A 22,033-nucleotide genomic window follows, 5' to 3' on the forward strand; every position below is an offset into this window, starting at 1 on the left:
AACAACGTATCTTATGAGTGTTCTTGTCTCATTTTTTTTATATATACATATATGTATGTATAATTGAATATAAAATATTCTAACGGAAGTCTTTAGTATTAAAAGACGCTTACAAAGACTTATGCTGATTATGTACTTATTGTTAATAAAAATAAAAATAAAACATCAGTCTACACGCAAAAAGACATTCAACTGAAGTAGCATATAATGCTGAACACAAAATTTAATCCTGATTTGAGTTCTATATAAAATCTAGACACGTTTGGATATACGTATGTAGGTACATATGTATGCGCGAATTTTAGATTTACATCCATAGATCTAGTGACAAAAATCTCTTATTTGAGAATAGTTTGGATTTTTTTAAGAATTAAAAAAAAAAAGCTTAATATTAATCTTTTGAAGTTTATTTGGGTAAATTTTAATAAGTTTTGACTAATAAACGAGAATTTAAATTCACCGTTCCGCTCAAAAGCACCCCTTCCAAATCGCATCGCACTCGTAATGGATATTTGTATGGGGAAAGCGCTATTTTCAGAAAATCTTCATTTTTTCACGTTCACTTGGGTATATGCTTATAGACTAGTGGTTAGCATATCTTGCTATGGTCAGTGTGGTTATGAGTTCGAGTCACACTTGATGCTGCTGGCCAGACCTTGGTTTGTGACCAGGACGGTCGTTTCCTATCAGAGTTTGCCATTTTTTCTGATTTTCATTGAAACGATTCCTGCAAAATTGGCTTTCCCTCCCCATTTCTCTCGCAAAATCTTGAGTTATTATGTTGTATCTCAATGTTTTTTGGAAATTATTTTGCATCAAACCAAAAGTGTATACTTGGTTCGATCAGACGGGGCACCTCTTCAATAATAAACAACAATAATAACAATTTTTTTCCCCGTAGCGTTTCCGAGTAAATCTGTCAAATCACGTACAAATTGGGCACATCTTCGTCCCAAAAAAGGGTGACCACACAATCCAGAAAGTGATGAATCACTATCACGCCACACCGCGAGCGATACGCACCGATGACCACCACACCAAACAACAATAAAATACAGTGAAATATCCAAAGAAAAAAATAAAAGCGTGTACGACCCGCTTCAAGGAAACCGCGAACCTATTTCGCATACAATTAACGGCCATTTAAATCGGTAATTACCTTTATGATCGCCTCATCGCGCTCAAGGACTTCGTTAGATTAAATCCGACGGTGGGGTCGGCGATTCTGACGCCGATGATGACCAATAAGATACGCTCCTCTATTGCACAACCCTCACGTTCTGAAAATACGTGTCATTATTAGGTGAAGTATGATCAAAAGTCGCTTACGCGGATCGTAATAAAATTATTTATTTACTAAAGAGAAATTGAGTATGGAAATTAATAGACGATGAAGTTAATGAAGGTCGAAATCCCCTTTATTTGACCTAGGTCAGAGTCGCAATGATGATGGTGAGAACGTATTGGCAGACATCCGTTAAGTTTAAACAAATGAATACGGCAATTTTACCGTGTACTAATTACCCATCATAAACTAACGGATATGTTTTATAATTAAAATTTAAAAATTCATGTATTTATATGAACGAATGAAAATTGCACGTTCTTTATTTTAGAATAAACTTAGAAGATGGATCATAAACCTGGAAGATGGATCGTAACCAGTAGCGTGGTCTAGTGGTGAATGTTGAATTATCTCGTACTTGATGTTACGAGTTCGATTCCCGCTAAGTCTCGCTATTGGCCAGACCTTGATTTGTCAAGGTCGATCGTTTCTTATCAGAATTTGCCAATTTTTCTGATTTTCATTGAAACGATTCCTGTAAAATTGGCGTTTCCTTCCCAATTTTCTGTTGCGAACCTTTAGTTATTGTCATATCTTAGGTTTCACCATATTGCTCACCATAGATGTCTCTGTGGTTGTTTATCGAATATAAAATTCGTATTGTTACTTGAAAGTTATTCATCGTTATTTATCGTATTAATACGATATTTGTAATATCTGACGATAGATGTCAGATATTGTTTAGATTTACATGTATCTATGTAATAATTATGTGGACCGGGAAGGCGCATTTGGGGTTTACCTGTTAAGGCTTCCTGGTATATTTGTATATATGTATGTAAAAATATGTATGTAAAATAAATAAATAAAGTCATAAGAATATTACTCAGATACCTACTTGAAATCAATGGAATATGTTTTTATCACACTTTAGGTATACTATGCATATGTATGTGTGTATATTTCATTGCCTTCCTATTTTTTTTTTCATATGAAAAATAAGTAATGTTCTTTTGTTTTGTTTTTAAAAAACATTTATATTATTTGTTGAATTTAAAACCAACTAGCAAAATTCATTAATATTTAAAAAAAAAGCATTGCTTACAATTTCACGTAATTTTCACAAAAAAAGTCTAAGCTCGCGCACGCGATGTCTTACCTAACATTCTTATATTTCTACATAAAATTTAATTAACAATCATTTTGGCGCACATCATCATGATTTTGGTATTATTATTATCAGTTGAAATTTTGGGCATCGTCATTATTATTATTACCATTTTTCAAATTTTGTGCGCGACATCCGAGTGAAATCTCACGCTCGCGTTTTCTAAATATTTTGCGTTTTCTCCAATTTCATACACAATAATATCATTTCAATTTCACTCTTGTGGGTATGCGAACAAAAATCAAATAGCAGATGACCTTGGACGATACTGACAAAAGAAATAACATATGTACATATAGTAATTAAATATAATTCATCTTAATTACGGCCGTATGTACGTATATATGTACATATGTACAAGTACATAGGTACAAAAAGGTAATAATTACAACTGACAATCTGAAAAACGATCTTGATTATGATGCAAATTTATCAATAAACTTGATTTTAAGGTTCTCGTATGTATGTGTATGTATGTATGTATAAGATCGTCCCGGAATTAATGTCGTTTTTCAATTATTTATAATTAATCAAGAGTCAACATTGGATTTGCGATAATTCATCAAGAGTCAAAATTGGATTTGCTTCGATATCCGCCTTTAGAGATGCTTAATCCTCTTGAATGGCACCGTCCACTTTGAGGCTCGTCATCCAAATTGAGATTGCTCGATTGAAATTTCTTAAACCAACTTTGGCACTTCCTTACATCCAGTATATCGCCGTATATGTCGCAAATTAATTTTGAAGCCTCTACGGCACTTTTTTTCGCGTGAAACAACAATAACATACTGCTCCTTAAATGATCTTCTGATGGACACGTCTCTATCATTTTTTGTGGGTGGGGTACAAAAGATTTTTTTGTTCAAAAGGAACGCAACGAATCCAGAAGAAGAAAAAAAACACAAGACACGTCTTCACTTGTCAACGAACCGAAATAGATCGAGTCACAATTGCATATTACAAAAACGATATTAATTCCGGTAATACCTAATATATACATATGATACATATGTATATGTATGTACATATGTACAAACGTAAAAACTTATATGCACACAACAAAGGCTTTTTTAAGAACTCACTACTTATTAAGCTTTTACCTAAAGAAAATTACATACATACATATTTTATTTATTTATTATTATATTTTTACCAGGAAAGCCTAACAGGTAAGCCCCAATGCGCCTTCTTAGACAATTAATTACAAATATTCAGATATTTGTGATATAGCGGGTAGGAAGGTTTTTGTCAATTTTTTAATGGAGTAACCGTTTCAACACTGAAATCAGATTGGCAAACTCTGATAGGAAACGATCGACTTGGAGTCACAAATATCCAAGTCTGAGCAGCGGTTTTAGAGATTATCAGGGGATCGAACCCGGTAACCTCTTGGTGCTAAACATAAACGCAACCATCGAGCCATACTGCTGGCTAATATATTCAAATATCATTTAAATAAAATTTAAAGTAGCTTTTCTTCAGTCAATTTTGCTAATTTGCTATTTTGACGAATCATAAAAATATGGATTATCATTACGCAGGCGTGAGTACTGTTTCATTAAATTTCTTTTGAAAATTTTAAAATACCGTGTAAAAAGTACCGGAACATATATGACAAAAAAGCCCTGTATGTACGTATGTAAATATTAACAAAACCACTTATACCATTTACAGAGTTTACAATTCAAATGCTTCTTAAATATGTACATATTTGCATTTTTAATTAAAAATCACATTGTTACAAATTAAATTACGAATTCTGAACAAAACCGTATCAACTCTAAGTTAGTACATAAAAAATACAAATATTATACAAATTTTCATTTTGATACGATGAGGGGTGTGGAAAAAATCGTGTGGTCACAACATTTTTGACTTTCCTAAGGGGAAGAAATCCCACTTCCGGTTTATTGAATTTAGTGATTTTTTTTTTTAATCACATTGACACAAGGATTATACTTGAATCTTCTCTTGAAGAGCACACATGTTTAAGGGGTCGAAAAAAATAGTGGAAGAAAAATCGAATCAGAGTAAACTTCAACTTCCGGTTGAAGGATGCTTACCAAATTTTATACATAACTTGGTATTAAGTTTAAACTTCTAGATATGAAATTTTAGTTCAATAAACCAAAAGGTTTCTGAGAAAAACATAAAAAAATTTGATTCTCTAGAGAATCAAAAATAAACATATTTTTACCGGTTGAGGTAAAAATATTTTAAAATATTAGGGTATTAAATTTATAATTTCTATTACATGTAAAAAAATTGATTTGGTTAGCCGTTTGGGAGATAATTTAATTCAAAAACTTGAAAAAAAGAGGACATCTATGTATAAGGGGAGGTACCATTTCCGGCCAAATTAAAAGTTTGAAAAAAATTTAGGCTGTATTGATAAGAATTTCAGTGCCCGATACTAAGTTTCAGTTCGATAAGACTAACGGTGCTCAAAATATCTCCAAAATTCACAGACACTCACACACATCATGAAAACGTAATCAGTGATCGATTCGGAGTTCGTATCAGTCAAAATCTCGAGTTCGAAATTTCGCATGATCACAAAACTTCATCCATTGTTACTACGTACATAAATAAAGTAAAAACATTTTTGATTACACAAGCTATGTATAATATTATATTGCAAATCATTAATTGAAGTATTTCAATATTTACCCGAAACAATAAAATAGCCAAATCACCATTCAAATTAATTCATGCTTTTACGAATTTACAATCATCATAAAGAACGTGTATAATTAATTAATCGCTAACATTTCCATAAACGCATCGATGTTTATCTTCCATTCAAATTAATTTAAAATTTTAATTTAAGCCGAATCGCAGACCGATCTGCGGATGATCAACTTGATTTTAAAAGGTTAATATTGAATTTACACCACAGTTGCAAAAGGTTGAATTACAAGTAAAGACGAGACCTCGTCTGGCAACCGACCTTCCCTCAAAGTCGGGGGTGGTGGTGGGTCATCGTGTGGTTGAGACCTGCTCTAATTTAAGTTTCGACCTTTCGCATGTTTATGGCCTCGACTTTCGCGAATGCCGGGCCCACACATTCGCGATAAAAATCCGTCGATACGACTTTGTTGCGACATGGACATCCGGCGAGGAAACCTACAATTTTTTCGAATTTAATTTAATAATGGCGACAACGCTGTCACGCTCTGTCAAGCGCTCCGTTATTCGAAGCCATGCGCCTGTTTACTATTTCCTTTTTATTTTTATTTTGTTCTGTTTCGAGACGAAACGGCGATGCGATGGTGAAGTTGCAGACAGCGATAACATTTGACTGATTTCGCCATCAAAATTCGTAGTGAATGATTTCCTACTAAAAAAAAAAAAAACAATTGAAAACCACCTTCGTCGTAGTAACAATGCCATTTTGAATATATTTTTAATCGATTTAAATTTCATCATCTTTCTTGATGCAAAAGCATTTCTGGAACATCGAAATGGATTGCGCGAGTCCAGAAATCACAAAAATGTATTCTTTGAATGGATATCTTATCTGAAAAATTTCTATCGGTGACCAAACCACGCAAAATGGCAAAGTTTCAAACCGATCGGATGAATGAAGGAATATTTCCTGAACCATTAGCGAAATGAAACATATAAAAACCTTCTAAAAAGCAACTAAAACAGAAGCATTTAGTTTCTATCTAAACATGTGATCATTTAACGAAATCGACTAAATGCAATTATATTCACATCAACATCTATTATACTAAATAGCAAGTATTTTAAATTCGTAACCGGTTGTCAAGAGACAGAAACACAAATGACAAAATTTATATTTTGTATATACTCAAACAACCTATAATTATTAGTTTGCAAGCTTTCTTTAAAACAATGGTGTATAAAATACCGAGAGCGGAAATTACAACGACATTACCCAGGCTTTTGTGCAACATTTATCGAATCAATCTTTAGAAAGAATAAATAGATACCTGACATTAAGACAAAGAGAGCAACAATTGGCTTCATTTAACAATAAAGGCGTTGCATATACATACATATGTACATATGCAAGGCAGATCTGATAAGGGTTAATAAAAATGCATGATATCATATTTAGAAACATACCGGTGCAAGGTGAAATAAATATAACGGAATGAGATATGGAACGCTCGTTGCGAAAAAAAATTGTTTATTTTCATATTTTATCAAACATGTGTGGATGTCGTCAAGGGAAATTTAACACATTCGGCGCCGGTAATCACAGTGATTTGTACATTCGATAACCGCTAATTTTACCCACTTTGCACTATCCGATTTTGCGCAACAACCGAATTCCTTCAAAGAATAATACACACACACACACACACACACACACACACGTAATATATCGGAAGAGGATCGTTCGCGTGGTCGTCGGCCTTGTTCCACTCGACGGAAGAGGAAAGTGCGATCGCCTCTTTCCCTCTTAAATAACGCACACACATATAAGCGACGGCTCGAATAAAAATTATTATTAAAATAATAATAAAAAAATAAAGGCAAAATTTCAGTACACGAGGCAATTTCACTTTAATTACCAGAAATGCGCCAACAATAGGACGGTGCACGCGCGCTTTCACGGTACGTTACCGTGGCCTTAACCACGGCTCAAGTCTACGTGAATGTGTGTGTGCACGTGCTGAGAACCGAAAACTGGTCTCACAATTCGAATTATTAAAAAAAATGGAACACGGACCGATGGACAGATAGGAATCGGACAAAAGCAGATGACTGTAATGCTACCGTGCGAACAAGAGCGACGCGCACCACTTCTTCGCTCACAAAATATCTATACGAACTGATGCTGATGATTGTTAATAATTTGATTAAATTCGACGTTGAACATTTAGACTATACAAAAACAATGATATCGATAAGACAAATGAGTTCACGGCACGTTGAATGTCAATGGAACGCTATATGTATGTATGTATTTTACATTGTCAAGAAAACTACGTTGGACAACAAATGCGTGGGTAATGTTAGACATTGGTTGCGGTTGTAGTTCAATTCACTGACAAGTCCGTAATCTCACAGTCGTTGATTTGACCTTTTATCAATTCAAATTATGCTTTTTTTTACATTAGCTTCACTCTTTTAGTTCAGTGACATTCCTGGTCGTCAAAAAATTGTGATGTAATTTCGAATCACTTCCACTCTTCAGGTCGCTTTGATGGCTTACCGACATACTGGGAAGTTAGCTAGCATTGAAGTATATACATTGAGTTTTATCATTAATGAACCCATTAAAATTTAGATCGGAATCTTGTGTCAGATTAGAACGATGGCGGCTAGCTATCCATACGCCTCTTTCTACCACCCCTCATTAAAACAGTGGCAAAGCCACTCTTTTCACTCTCATTTTTAAATATTGTTATACTTTATATAATTAAAAATTTAATGCATAGAATTATATCGTCTTTAATTTTGTCGAAAAATTCGACTAGCTTTAGTGAAAATTTAAGGCAGTTTACGAGATTTACTGTGCAATTGGAATGGTTCAGATGATTTCGATGTTACAAAATGGAACAAGAAACGGTGATGCGAGACGCGAAAACGCATTTAGGCGTTCTGATAATTTTTGATTTTGCGCAAAAGTTATCAGGGCCGAATCGTAATTATAATTGCACCCATGTATATAAACTATTTTTAAAAATCTGTTAAATTAACAGAGCGATAATGCACACAAAACAAATTACACACCAAAAATTATATTTTATATGAAATGCAAAAACAAAACCACTTGAGATAATGGTGAGTAAATATATAATAAATAATTGTTTCTGCATTTTTTTTACATTGGCCTAATGTTTATTTAACGTGATTCAAACACATATGTACATTCCTAGTCGTAAAAACATGAATGAATGAAAAATTGAATGATTTCGCATTTATTCATAGAGTACTCTGTATGTGTATAATTTTATTTTATTACATGCATAGCATTTGGACTGTTCTTTAATCAGAAACAACTATTGTGTTCGATTCCTTTCTAAGACGTGATCGTGTCTTTCAGACGTGTCTCAAGGAAAACTCACATTCTTTTTTTGGAAAAAAGTCACTCTGTTTGTTAGAGAGATCGATATCGATCCTCGAAAACGAAACTAACCGATTGGACAGTGACGATTTTTTTATAAGTTCAAGGCTAAATATTGAAATACAATATACATATACTAAAATGACTGATACATTATATAAATAAATTATATTATTTACAATTAAGTGCTTCTCTTTTTCATTTCTTTGGTATTTAACACAAATTGTATGTCTATATAATATGTATTGTACGAACAGAAACATTATGACCTTTCACAGAAATTTCTCATTAAAATTATCACAAAATGACAAAATAATAAATAATACGTTGTATACGTATGTACATACATAACATATATAACAATTTAAATTTTGAAGCAAAATATAACTACATACCGACATTTAATCGTCGCAAAATATTATGTTCAAGTAAAAAATTGTAGCCTTACATCCAAGAACTGCCAATTACAAAATAACGTTCTTCGGACAATGAAAGGGTCAAATAAAAAACACGTATAATTTAAAACGTGTTAAATAGAAATCGACGCTAAAATTATACACCACACAGTATAAAATATATATTTGGCAAGGAAATCAAACGTCGACATCGAAATAACACAGTACAGACGCACAAAAAAGGCACGCTTTTGGCTCGATCGTTTGAGATATTGCATGATGCAATTGGCTTTAACCATTTTTGGACAAAGTTGGCCACACCTGACGCTAGAGTTCAAAAGCTTATTATTTTTCATCTTTACGAAGCTATTATAATTTTTATTTTACAAAAGCTAAAATTGAATTTAAAAGAAGATGAACTCGAATACCGATGAGCTCATAGTGAATTTCTATAACTTTTGATTTCAATTACGTTACAATGCACATCTGCTAGTGCTGCATGCTCTGCAATAAAAATCAAGTCAGAAAGAGAAAATGTATTATGTTATTTACGAGAGAGCACTTTTGTTGATGTGATGTTTTTTAAACACTAGTAAAACACTGGAATTTTTCCACGTAAAGTGTGTGTATGTGCGTATAAAGAAAGTCATGGAATGCATTATATGCGCGAAGAAATTATCAATTAATCAATATATTTGGTTTGTGCGCAAATCGTAGCTATGGCCATATATATAAATAAATCTATACAGTAAATAGTGATATTATCTCTACATATACATAACTGTTAGAAATTAAAGCCGTTTGATATTTGTCGACCGTTACAGAAGTAAATTTATTCGCAACCTTCGAATTATTCATCGCCTTTGATGGCAATAGTGCATTCTTTTAGCGAACGATACAACCTAAATAAAATAGAAAGGAAAGAAGCGTAATGAACTCGGATTACAAATTTTTTTTTACGAAAAAAAATCCCCATGAAACGATTCTAAGAGTAAAGAAAATTGTTTATCAATTTTTCATAGAAATGATTTGAACGAACTGGTTAAATACAAACCCAAACAAAATCTCAAATCGTTATGTAATATTGATTAAAAAAAATTATCAAATAAAAGCTCTAATCAATTGATCTTAAATGAAATAAAAACAAACAACCCAGAATAAATTAATAAATAAATAATTTAAATAATAACCAAATAAAAATAGTAAATAATAACTAAATTATTATTTCAGCACATTTTTAGACAGAAAAAACTAATAAATTTAAATACAAAATGTAACCTTTTAAATCAATAAGACCCGGAAAGATCACACAGACGACTCACAATGAAAACGAAACGCCACAACAACGATGACAGGTCACGAATATAAATTATTCAAATGATGATGTTGTAGCAAACACGTCGAAACTTATTAAGACAGTATACATATGTACATTTATATAAGAAAGAAAGAACACGAGAAAGTGATTCAGCAATACCTAAAATGGAAATAGCATAATCCTTCGACAAATGAACAATAAAATCCGGTTTCAATCAGGAAAAACACGCAAATCAACAATAAACATAAATAGAATGAAAATATTGACAAATTGAAATTCCGCCAAAGTGAAAATTCAAAAAATCCGAAAGAATCATATTTACACACATACATACATATGCATATACAGTACATTGTATTAAACAGTAAACTCTCACCTCGTGACTATTAAGTATTTTTTGATGATTTAGGTAATTGTTTCGCGTCTTTTGAGACTCCATTTGAGACACTTTCAGAAGGAAAAAAATTGCATGAACACAATCCGCTATGTGTCACCATAGTCACGTAATGGTTGAAGACCTTGCTAATGACTGCTACTATACTACCATTTTTTCAGCGTCCATTTTCAATCGTAACGACTTGTTAATTGCCCAAATCCCGTTATGAATAACAGTCTATCCCCAATGTAGTCTAGACGCGTGAATTATAATAAAGAGAAAAAATTAAATTTGCCACACATAACATTGAAAATGTCAGTTTCAATAAAAAAAAGTCAAGTAAAAAACTCGCTAAAATACAAAAAACGTTCATTCTTTGTTCTACCAATTTATAAACCGTGTTTATAAACAATAGATGAATGAAAAAACGGCCTTTTAACTTATATAACACCTACGCTGACGACAATAAGTACATTTTTCTTTTATTTCTTGATTAAAATCAGTCATATTGAAACAAACAGCATATTTGGGTAATATATGTAATGAGTTCAATATATCAGTACATGCCGTTAACATCTTTGAACACGTTCACTAAGAAACAGTTTTAGGATGGACGATCTCTTAAAATATTCATGGTCTACTATTTCGATAACATCACAGCCGAAATCAGTCTAGATTTTGATCATCTCGAGAAAAAAAAACCAATGCATAATTATTCTCGGTGCAAACTTACTTTCACATTATTCGTAGATTCTACTTTTGACTTTTATGTGTTTGAAATTAATTTAATAACAGAATGATGACCTGAACGTTGAACACAAAAACTTTACAACTTTACAATGCCCACGTAATCGTACATTTCCTTCGCTTACTATGTTTGAATACCGTGTCCTTCCTGTTCGGCCTCCAATTTTCAAACTGAAATGGGTCAAAATGAACAATGTATGTATGTACTTAAAATAGTCCCGAAACATAATACGATTATAGCCTGATCATAAGCTTCAATGTTTCAATGATATCACTCGTTAGGTGAAAACAATGAATAAAAAATCCTTCTAATAAGCTTGAAGGAAATGTGCATTAAAGGAAAATGGCCTTCGTCTAGCAAATCGAGCAGCTCTTCCGGTTGTTTATTATTAATTCTCAATATATAAACATGTATGATTATTTATATAAGTATGAGCAGTAACACTGTAAAAACAGACATTTCTTAAATTTGTTACAGTGGGCGTAGGTGACCATCGGCATCTTAATAAAATCTAATTTCATAAACGATTAGTTTCTATAGGTATATACTAGTATATTGTACATATGTACATAGCTGACTTATATATGTACATATATCCTACTTAAAATACGTAGGCTGAAATTTAAAACACATGATAAGGCATCTTTTAATGTTATATTATATATATAAAATAATTCAATCACCAATAGAAAATAAATCTTATTTTATTGAACAATAAATTTGCAACAAGACTAATTTATAACAATTTTTATATACGAAATGGGTGAGAAGAGAAATTTACTCATAATATTTAGACCAATTTTTAAGACAAAATTATACATAACAGCTTGTTAGATAGAATTTCCATTGTTTTTTCTAGCAATGGCTCTTTCTCATTTTTCCAACCCTCTAGTACAGTGGTTCTCAAGTGCGGCCACGGTGGCCACATGCGGCCACTAGTGGATTTAACTGCGGCCACCAGCGACATAATAGTAAGTAATACTAATATTTAAAAAAAAATATATATATTTTAAAAACTACAAAAAAGTAACAACAATAATATTATAGAAACCATGCTCATCATTGACAAACTAAAATAATAGCGAAAAGCCTTGTGATAGAAGTAGAAAATGACAATTTTATCTTCTGTTAGTGATTTCATAGATAAGATGACAGAAACAACTTCAAAATTAAAATTAAAACTTAAAATAATAGAGTGTCTAAAATCTCTGAATCTGGAACTTGATAAAAAGTTCGAAGAATTGAATATTTTTACTGTTTCTTTTGTATCTTCCCCTTTTATTATGATGACAAATGAAAATTTCATAGTACTACAAAATAGATTAAAATCATTCTCAGTATTGAGATTAATTAACTGGGCTAACGTAAAATATGCATTATTAGAAATTAGTCATGATCAAGTACTTAATAACCATTTTAATAATATTTCGGTTCAAAAATTTTGGTCGGAAATATACGTTGACAATGAAACAAACCAATATAAAGATTTGGCAGTAATTGCTTTATTAATATTGTCTATTTTTCCCACTACCGTATATTGCGAAAGATCATTCAGTGTAATGCACTTTATTAAAAACAAATTTAGAAACTAGCTGACAGACGCAAACTTAAAAGCAGCAATGCGGCTTGCATTGGAAGAAAGGAGTATTGAGCAATTTCCATTTGCATTATTATTAAATAAATAAATACCAAAATGTTAAAATTTCTTTTATTTTATGAATAAATTGATCCACTTTTTTTGTAACTTTAATTTATTTGATTAAATTTGGTGCGGCCACCAGACATTTAATCCATGGGACCACTATTATCACATGTGCGGCCACGGTAAAATTTCGCCTGAGAACCACTGCTCTAGTACACACGTTTGAAAATACACAAAGAAAAAAATTGTGTTTTTTTTTTTTAATAATGTAATATGTTTACAATTATTTTATCTATTTTATGTTACCTATATGAGATGACCATCTGGACTATCTAGATTGGATGACAATCACACACATGGCTGTTTCAAATGGAGAAATGTATATCTCAAGAAAATTACACGGAAAAGTCCAATTGATGACGACCAATCAGTCAAAATGGCTCACATCAACCTTACGGTAAATTTGGCAATCGAATGGTGGAGAAAAAACTTGACTACATAGTATTTAATAAGAGAATGAGCGTTTTTATCGTAAAGTGCGGTCACAGTACGGGACCGTACACACATTCAAAATAAATATAGGTATGAAAAATTAGCAAACACGTACATGCATACATACTACATATACTCGAATGCAGTATACTCACACGAAAGGCCTTTCAATTTGGCAAACACGACCTCAAGTCCGTGATTCGTGCAGCATTGCACAAGATGCGAATTTGCAAAAGCACGCCGTATCGCAGACGAGATTGCAAAATTGACCAAAACTGAGCAGACCGATAAACCAAACCGAAAATTTAATCTCCGCACTGTAAAATGAAGATCGTTTTGTTCCATACAGAAGCAATTTCGTACAAATGAACCCGAAACCCAATTGCACCGAACGGACTGTACCAGTTTTTGTACATGTGACGCAAAAAATCGTAATCAAGTGCAAACTGGATTGCTCAATATTGACAGTGTATGAGTGAGTAGATATCTTCGTAGTTTTGTATTCAATTTACTGTACTTAAATAATAGATACTTCCATATACTTGCACAATGTGATTATAGATACATATGTATGTATATCCAAAGTGTAAACTTTCTACTTAACAAGATAGCATAATAACAATAACATTTATGTACGATCAATTACAATATTACAATCTATGAATTTTCAAAAAAGTTTGCGAAATAATAGAAGAGATTTGAAAAAGGAGATCTTTTCATACCTACATATGTATGTATGTATGTACATATAGCAAAAACGGCAAGTGTAATCTAGTAAGCGACTCTTTCATTTTTTGCAATTTTCTCTAAAAAGTGGAGTCTTTCAGTATATAAAATCCTTAAACGGTATAACAAGATGAGAATTTCTAATAAAGCAGCGGTTCTATTACACTAGTTTTCAATCTTTTTGATCGATAAGTAGAGTGACTATATTTCTTAGGACACAAAACGGAATGTTCCGCAAAAAAAATCTCCCCCCCCCCCCCCCCTATTTAATAATAATGTGTTACACGTCCAAAAAATTTATAATTTTTCCTTGAAATAACTACTTATATGTATTAAACCAAATCGCTAATTATTTTGAAGTATTGGTAGATATTCCCAAATAAATGTAGACGATGGCTGAAATGATGTATGTACGTACATACATACATATAAATGAATTAATTTTGTAAAAAAATTATATATTTTTTCAGAATGTACAATTCTTGAGTACAGAGAAAATAAAAAAAAATATTTATATTACATTTGATGCTCATACATATACCCGCAAGCAGATTTTTTTTTCTGAAACGTGAGAAATTAACAAATAAAATAATTACAATTATTTTCCAAAAAGATATACTCGGTTTTTTTTAATTGCGAAAATTATGTGCAACTGAAAATTTTGATTTCTTTAATTTTTATTAATGACTAACTGAACACGGCATGCGTTGCAATGCCATAATAACCCATGCAATTCCCGTTCCCTTTTCCATTTGTCGGAAAAACGCAGGCAGCGAACACACTGGGAATTATTGGATTGCAATGACACTCATTCCCGTTTTTCCCGTTTCCGTTCCCGTTTTTGGGCGATTTTTTTTCACAGTAATCTTCCCGGACATGCATACAACTAATCCTGAAAGTTCCATCGTAATCGGTTTAGTGGCTTACGAGCCTATTCGAGACACACAGGCAGACAAACAGACATTCATTTTTATATATGTATATATAGATTTCGTTATAAAATATTATTTCGTTAAGTAAAATAATTTTTATCATAACGTACATTTGATATTATTGTTAGATTCAGACACGTATATTTTTCAATACAATGGAATGTGAAACATTTTCCAAAATAATCATCAAATAATTAGCAAATTTAATTATACACCGGGCTCTGTGTGACATAACTTTAATAAAAACCAAAAGCTATTCCCAAACAATAGTAAATTTCGACTTTTTTATTTTAAGAATTAAAACAAACAGTTGATTGTAACTATCGTCACCAGCTTTAAAACCCACATAAAGTAAGTTTTAATATGAAAGATGGAAAATCGTAGTATGTATGTACATATGGCGTTTGCACGCGGTGCATCGTGGATGAGACGATCCACCGTTTGCCGGAAAAGGCTCGAAGCCAGTGGCGGCTCGGTGCAAGCTGCATCCGTGCCTGTTGGACAAACCGGTCTTCTGGAGTACACCAGCACCGGCACCGGCATCAGCACCAGCACCAACACCATCACTAACAATTGCTTCACTGTGGCCGGCTGCCATCGCACTCACCTCCAAATCGGGCCGACAACAACACCGCAAATACAAACTGTGTGGGTCGCGAACAACGCCTTCAACACACACACACACAAACCCAACAATTTAGGCCCTACATTACATATTTCGAATGTGTACTCCGACACTCCGTAGAGTTTAACAATCTTGACCTAGAACTGCGACTTGCGTGAAGGTGCATATTAAAGGTGCGAAATCGCCACAAATCCAAGAATAATAATACAACATCGTTGAATAGAGCAAGAATGACGCTAATTACATAGTTACTTGGTGACTCTTGCAGCATTGCATCAAAATTATGCGAAAAGTGTATGAAAGTTTGTTTGAACGACACTATTGTTAATTCTAATGATGTTCACAGAGCAACAGCAACTATGATATCACATTTCCATTTTCGCAAGAAATTCTATACTTGGGCGTACGTACATATGTGTAGTCCTGCGTTCGAATACAGCGAATCTATAATATTTAACCATAATTCAATTATGTCAATTTTACATCACGTTAAATCATATTTAGCCATTTTATATGTATATACCTACATATATTCAAAGTGGTGCTGGAGACGGATGCTGTGCATATGTACATACATCTCCATCCTCAAAGAGCTGGCAGTCTTAAAGAGACTATCTAAACTACATATGTATGAAAAGGGTTATTTCATACTTTGGGCATATGGGCAGGAATAATGTAGAGAGTCTGGAGAGGCTGGTAGTCACCGGAACGCTGGAGGTAAAGCGAGTGAGAGGAGAGTCTCCCAAGTAGGGATCCCAATCGAATATTCGAATATTCGAGTATTCGAATTATTCGTCTGATTTTTCAGCCATTCGCTATTCGATATTTCAACAACTATTCGAATATTATTCGTGTATATATTTTTTTATAAACTAAATAAACAAAATCAACATGAAAAGAGTGATGACGAAGAAGCCGATGATTATGAAGAAAATGAAATATGTAATGGGGATAATTGTGATAATAAAGGAGGTTTGTAAAAATGAAGATAATGAAGAAGATGAAATGTCTACATGTGAAGAAACGGATTTTTGTTCATTTAATACGGAAATGTTTGAAGAAAACCACTTTTCGATCGATAATAATCTCTACGAAATTTTAGAAAACATCAGAAAAAGAATACGAATATTTAAGAAGTCACCGGCGAAATATACATTTTTACAAGAAATCATAATGAAAAAAGAAAATAAAAAATTGAAATTATTGAAAAACGAGGTGGAATTCAATGACAACTATGATAAGACGATTCATTCAAATTTATGCTTGGTACATACATATGTAATTACCTTTTTTTTAATTTTCGAATATATTCGAATATTCGAATAGCTCTTGATTTACTATTCGATATTCGAATAGTTGAAGTCGACGAATATTTGGGATCCCTACTCCCAAGAGATGGTCTGATCAAATCAAGGAACTGGCGAGATCGTCCCTTGACGCTGCCTCTAACTTGGCACAGAACCCTGAGGAGTAGACATGGATCGTCAATCAAATCCAATATGACACCAATGAGCAAGTGAGGAAGAAGATATTCAAATACTAACTGTGGCTAAAATAAACTTACATACTTTAAATCACAATATTGGAACAGTAAGTGAAAATTTTGTGTGTTAGCCGATCGTCATACTCCCTGAAAGGTTTAAATTTTAATATATATATATATATATATATATATATATATATATATATATATATATATATATATATATATATATATACAAATATATGTATTTACATTGATCTGAAACGTAATGAGATCAGAGGAACCGCTATTTCGTGACTCGGGTCAACCCCTAGGCGCCGTTTAAGTTTATATGAATTTTCTGGTCGTGACTGTCGATCGCTTGCATGCAATTCTAGTGCGAATTATATACATACGTAAGTATATTTTTTTATGTGTAGTTTCATCATTTATGACAATTTTGGATTTAGGCCGTTACAAACCGGGCAGGATAGAACTGGTAGTATCTCGAATACATACCTCACACACATTCTGAATCACGCATGATTAAAAATTCAAACGACGACACATGACTCATTCAACAATATGCAAATATGTATTGAGACATAGTGAAAAACGTATTTTTGTATAACGACATACAAAATGTAACGGACAAATGACCGGTATGATAGAATCTCATTGTGTATAAAAATCGTATGCATTTTATCTACATACGGACAGAGCACTCTGTTTACTTTCCAAAAATTGACAGGTTGTTTTAACGGATGTTACGTTTTTTTTTTAACGAAATTGTTGAAACACGTTGTTTTCACTGACATTTAGCTATATAAAATTCAGCGCACAAATTGCAATACCTCGACGCACAACTTTTATTTGAATAACGGTCACGTTAAACAAAATTTGCACCACATATAAAAGGTGCTAAGATTTTACAAAATTCGATACACATATCGATATTTATTATAATTTAGGTCATTTTAGTATGTGCACACTAGGTACATAAAACCAGTGGTGTCATCCAAATTCCGTAACAACGGTGAAAAATTCATTCAAGATCCAAATCCCTTTTCAGATGTAATAATACGCTATCATTTTATTTGCAGTAATTCAAGTGACAAGTAAATTAAATATATATTATAACTATTATATAAGGGTTTTCAGAAACTCTTGAAAACTTATTGGACGACACACTCTATAAACGCAAATACATAAGTTCGTAGTATATAGATATGTAGGTACTTATTTATTCATTTTATTTTTGACATATGTAGATATGTAGATATAAGCCAGCAGTTTGGCTTAGTGATAGCGTATATATTTAGCATCACTGAGGTCATAGGTTCGTGTCCTCGCCACTGCTGGTTAGATTTGGGGGTTTTGTGACTCCAAATCGATCGTTTCTCTATCAGAGTTTGCCAATTTTATCTGATCATTGCTGAAACGGTTCCTGAAAATTGTTATTAAAAAATCTAATCCTGTTGTCACAAAAATCTGCCTGTGTATAATTTGTATTAATTATACACAGTAATCTGAAATCCATAGATGTCACTATGATTATTATTTCTGATTAATTGTTATATTCTATATATTCTGATTCTATATGTATGTATTACTGTATTTCTGATTTCTGATTGTTTATGTATTTCATTAACGTACACCCGTCGCATTGGAGCAAATCTGTAATGGCGAGTGTGTATTGATTGTGACAATAAAATAAAATAAAAATAAAATAAAATATATACCAGGAAGGCCTGACAGGTAGACCCCAATGCACCTTCCGAGACAATTAATTACAAACATTGCATAAATTGTTATTACATAAATCACTTTATTTCGAGAGGCTGAAGAACACGAAATTAAGAATTAATTTATTAATTAATCCATTGAGACATCTATGGATTTAGACTTTTTAATTATGATTTTTGCCAATTTGAGATTCAGATAAGAAACGATCGACTTGTAGTCTAACCAGCAAAGTCTAACCAGCAGTATTAAATATAAACACGGGATCGAACCCAGCAATCTCTCGGAGCTAAACTTAAATACACCCACCGAGCTATACTGCTGGCTATTTTGTAAATGCGTACGATTTTCACAGTACATAAAAAATAAAATTATAAAAATTATTATTTCTAGTACATGTAAAAAAAAATCAGTCCGATTCAGTTAGTAGTTTGGGAGAAAATCGAATTCAAAAACTTAAAAAAAAGAGGACACCTATAAGGGGAGGTACCATTTCCGGTCAACTTAAAAATTTAAAAAAAATTTACGTAGTGTCTATAAGAATTTCATTAGCCGATACTAAGTTTCGGTTCGATAGGACTAACGGTGTTGAAAAAATCCCCAAAGTACACAGACACACACACACATTTTTTCTAGATCATTAAAACGTGATCAGTAATCGATTCTGAGTTCGAATCAGTCAAAATCTCGAGTTCGAATTTTCGCATGATCACAAAACTTCATCTATTGTTACTACGTACATAGATAAAGTAAAAACTGTATTGTGAAATAAAAATTTGGATTATATGTCAGTTTTATATTTGAGTACATGCATACATACTTCAAATGAAAATTCTTCTTGTTGAAGAAAGCAAGGTAGGTATATACATATGTACCTATGAAAAGGAAGGGTATCTATGTATGTATGTACATTAGCAACGGGATTGTGAGGACAGCGACCGTGACCATGGAGTTGATATGACTTTTAGTGGAAATCGGTGGAGTTTCATAACGAGCGGTGGTTTGATGATGAAATGTGGCTTGTGATGAGGCTTACCGGTGTGAGCAGCCGTGGACGATGATGGAGAGCCGTCTGGAGTCCGTACGGTTGCATCCACAGCCACAGCCGCTGCCGCAGCCTCTCGTCGTCGTTCGATGTCGTCCGGAAACAGACTGGCGTTGCCTCCCACCGCCCACCACCCACCACCCACCATCTACCACCTACCACCTACCTCCGCCTACTCTGCCCTCTCCAACCTTTCTCGTTGCAGCGACAGCTGTTGCTGTTGCTGCTGCACAAGAAAGCATAGCCTTCGCCCTTCGCTCTCTCGTCACCTCCCACAATAGAACTTGCGATTGCCACTATGCACTCGAGCTCATTGGAATCACGAAATCTTGCAATTTTCCGTTAAAACTCTACTGTCGGAATGAATTTGAATTGGTCAGATGGAAACAAAAGAATTGTGCTCAGTTTAAATTGAAAGTTTTAATAACACATGTATAGCTTTTCGGTCTCCATCACGGGCCCGAAAGTGAAACGCCCGAAAACGCAAATATCGGAAGGGAAGAAAAATAGGGAGGTTCCAAATTATTTTTCCCTTAACATTCCGACTAATTTATTTATTTATTTATTTATTTGGAAAATTTACAGTTTATTAAGTTACATAGATTGATAGTAAAAAAATATAATTATGTTAAGTAAACCATTAATAATTTTCACATATAGGTAAAAAAAAGAAAAGCTCAAACATTTAAAATAAGAAACAAAAATGATAATAGAGTAAGATAGTTAAAGAAAACAAAAAGAAAAAAAATAGAAATAACAGTATAATAAAAATATCAAAATAATAAGAATAATAATATGATAAAAATTATGAAATAATAAAAAAAATATAATATATAACAAAAAACAAAAAGACAAAATAAATACATCAAAATAAAAATTCATAATCACAATCGTAAATTTTCAATAAAATTAATCATCGAAAAACAAATTTGCAATAATTACTCTAGCTTGTATAGCATTAATATTAAATAAGTCAAACATAGAAATTGTTAAAATTAGTGTGTTGACGGTGGAGCTTGCACGCCAGATGAATGAGCTTCTTCCATAATTAGAAAAAGTATTAGGTATGTAAAGGAGCTCATTACATCTAGTAATTCTATTTGGTACACGCAATGATAGTCTGCTCAATAATTGAGGACAGTTGATATTAAATAAAATATCAAATAAAAGTATCAAAGAAAATATTTTTTATTTGAATTATATCAGTATGAAGAAAATTAAAATAGAATTTTAGCGGAGAGGCTTAGCGGGTAGTGTTCTAGTTTATTTTTTACATACTCAAAATACAACGCCTATCGGCGTATTTCATACTCATGAACTTGTTGGCAAAAATCCGATCAGCCTTGGTCAGCATTCAAAGGGTTAAATTAGTAATTATGACGATGTAATAATTTGGGTAAAATATTTGTAATAGTATTTTTCAAAAAGGGTGATTATGACGTTTACCATGCACCCTTTTTTATCTTTCGACTTAAGATCTTTCGATTTTCGATCAATGCCTTCCGATATTTGCGTTTTCGGGCGTTTCATTTTCGGGCCCATGTGGTAGACCCATAGCTTTTATGGCCATTGTCTTTTTTTTTTTTTTTGGAAAAATACTATTACAAATATTTTACCCAAATTATTACATCGTCATAATTACTAATTTAACCCTTTGAATGCTGACCAAGGCTGATCGGATTTTTGCCAACAAGTTCATGAGTATGAAATACGCCGATAGGCGTTGTATTTTGAGTATGTAAAAAATAAACTAGAACACTACCCGCTAAGCCTCTCCGCTAAAATTCTATTTTAATTTTCTTCATACTGATATAATTCAAATAAAAAATATTTTCTTTGATACTTTTATTTGATATTAGTCGGAATGTTAAGGGAAAAATAATTTGGAACCTCCCTATTTTTATCGCACAGCCTTACTTAAGTGTGCGCGAGCAGGATACAACGGGACTGGGTATGACGCTATCTAGTCCCCTCGTTTTCCCAACTTTTTCGGTGTATTATGTCGTCGGGTCGGGTATATATACAAAACA

General features: G+C 32.7%; 1 protein-coding gene across 3 annotated transcripts in view; it reads right to left on the reverse strand.

Moving 5' to 3' along the window:
- LOC143923222 (uncharacterized) overlaps positions 1-20,113 on the reverse strand; it is a 48,088-nt gene extending 27,975 nt beyond the window's left edge. For 2 of the 3 annotated variants that reach the window (XM_077446781.1, XM_077446780.1), the window contains exons 1-2: positions 19,995-20,112; positions 1,160-1,280 (exon numbers count right to left, since the gene is read on the reverse strand). The gene's annotated coding sequence lies outside the window, so the exon portion shown is untranslated. Of the gene's footprint in view, positions 1-1,159; positions 1,281-19,994 lie in introns of all 3 variants that reach the window. The other variant, XM_077446779.1, reaches the window with a different exon arrangement.
- Positions 20,114-22,033: the final 1,920 nt, after the last annotated feature.

Source organism: Arctopsyche grandis, chromosome 3, assembly GCF_051622035.1.
Source record: "Arctopsyche grandis isolate Sample6627 chromosome 3, ASM5162203v2, whole genome shotgun sequence".
Classification (NCBI taxonomy): Eukaryota; Metazoa; Arthropoda; class Insecta; order Trichoptera; family Hydropsychidae; genus Arctopsyche; species Arctopsyche grandis.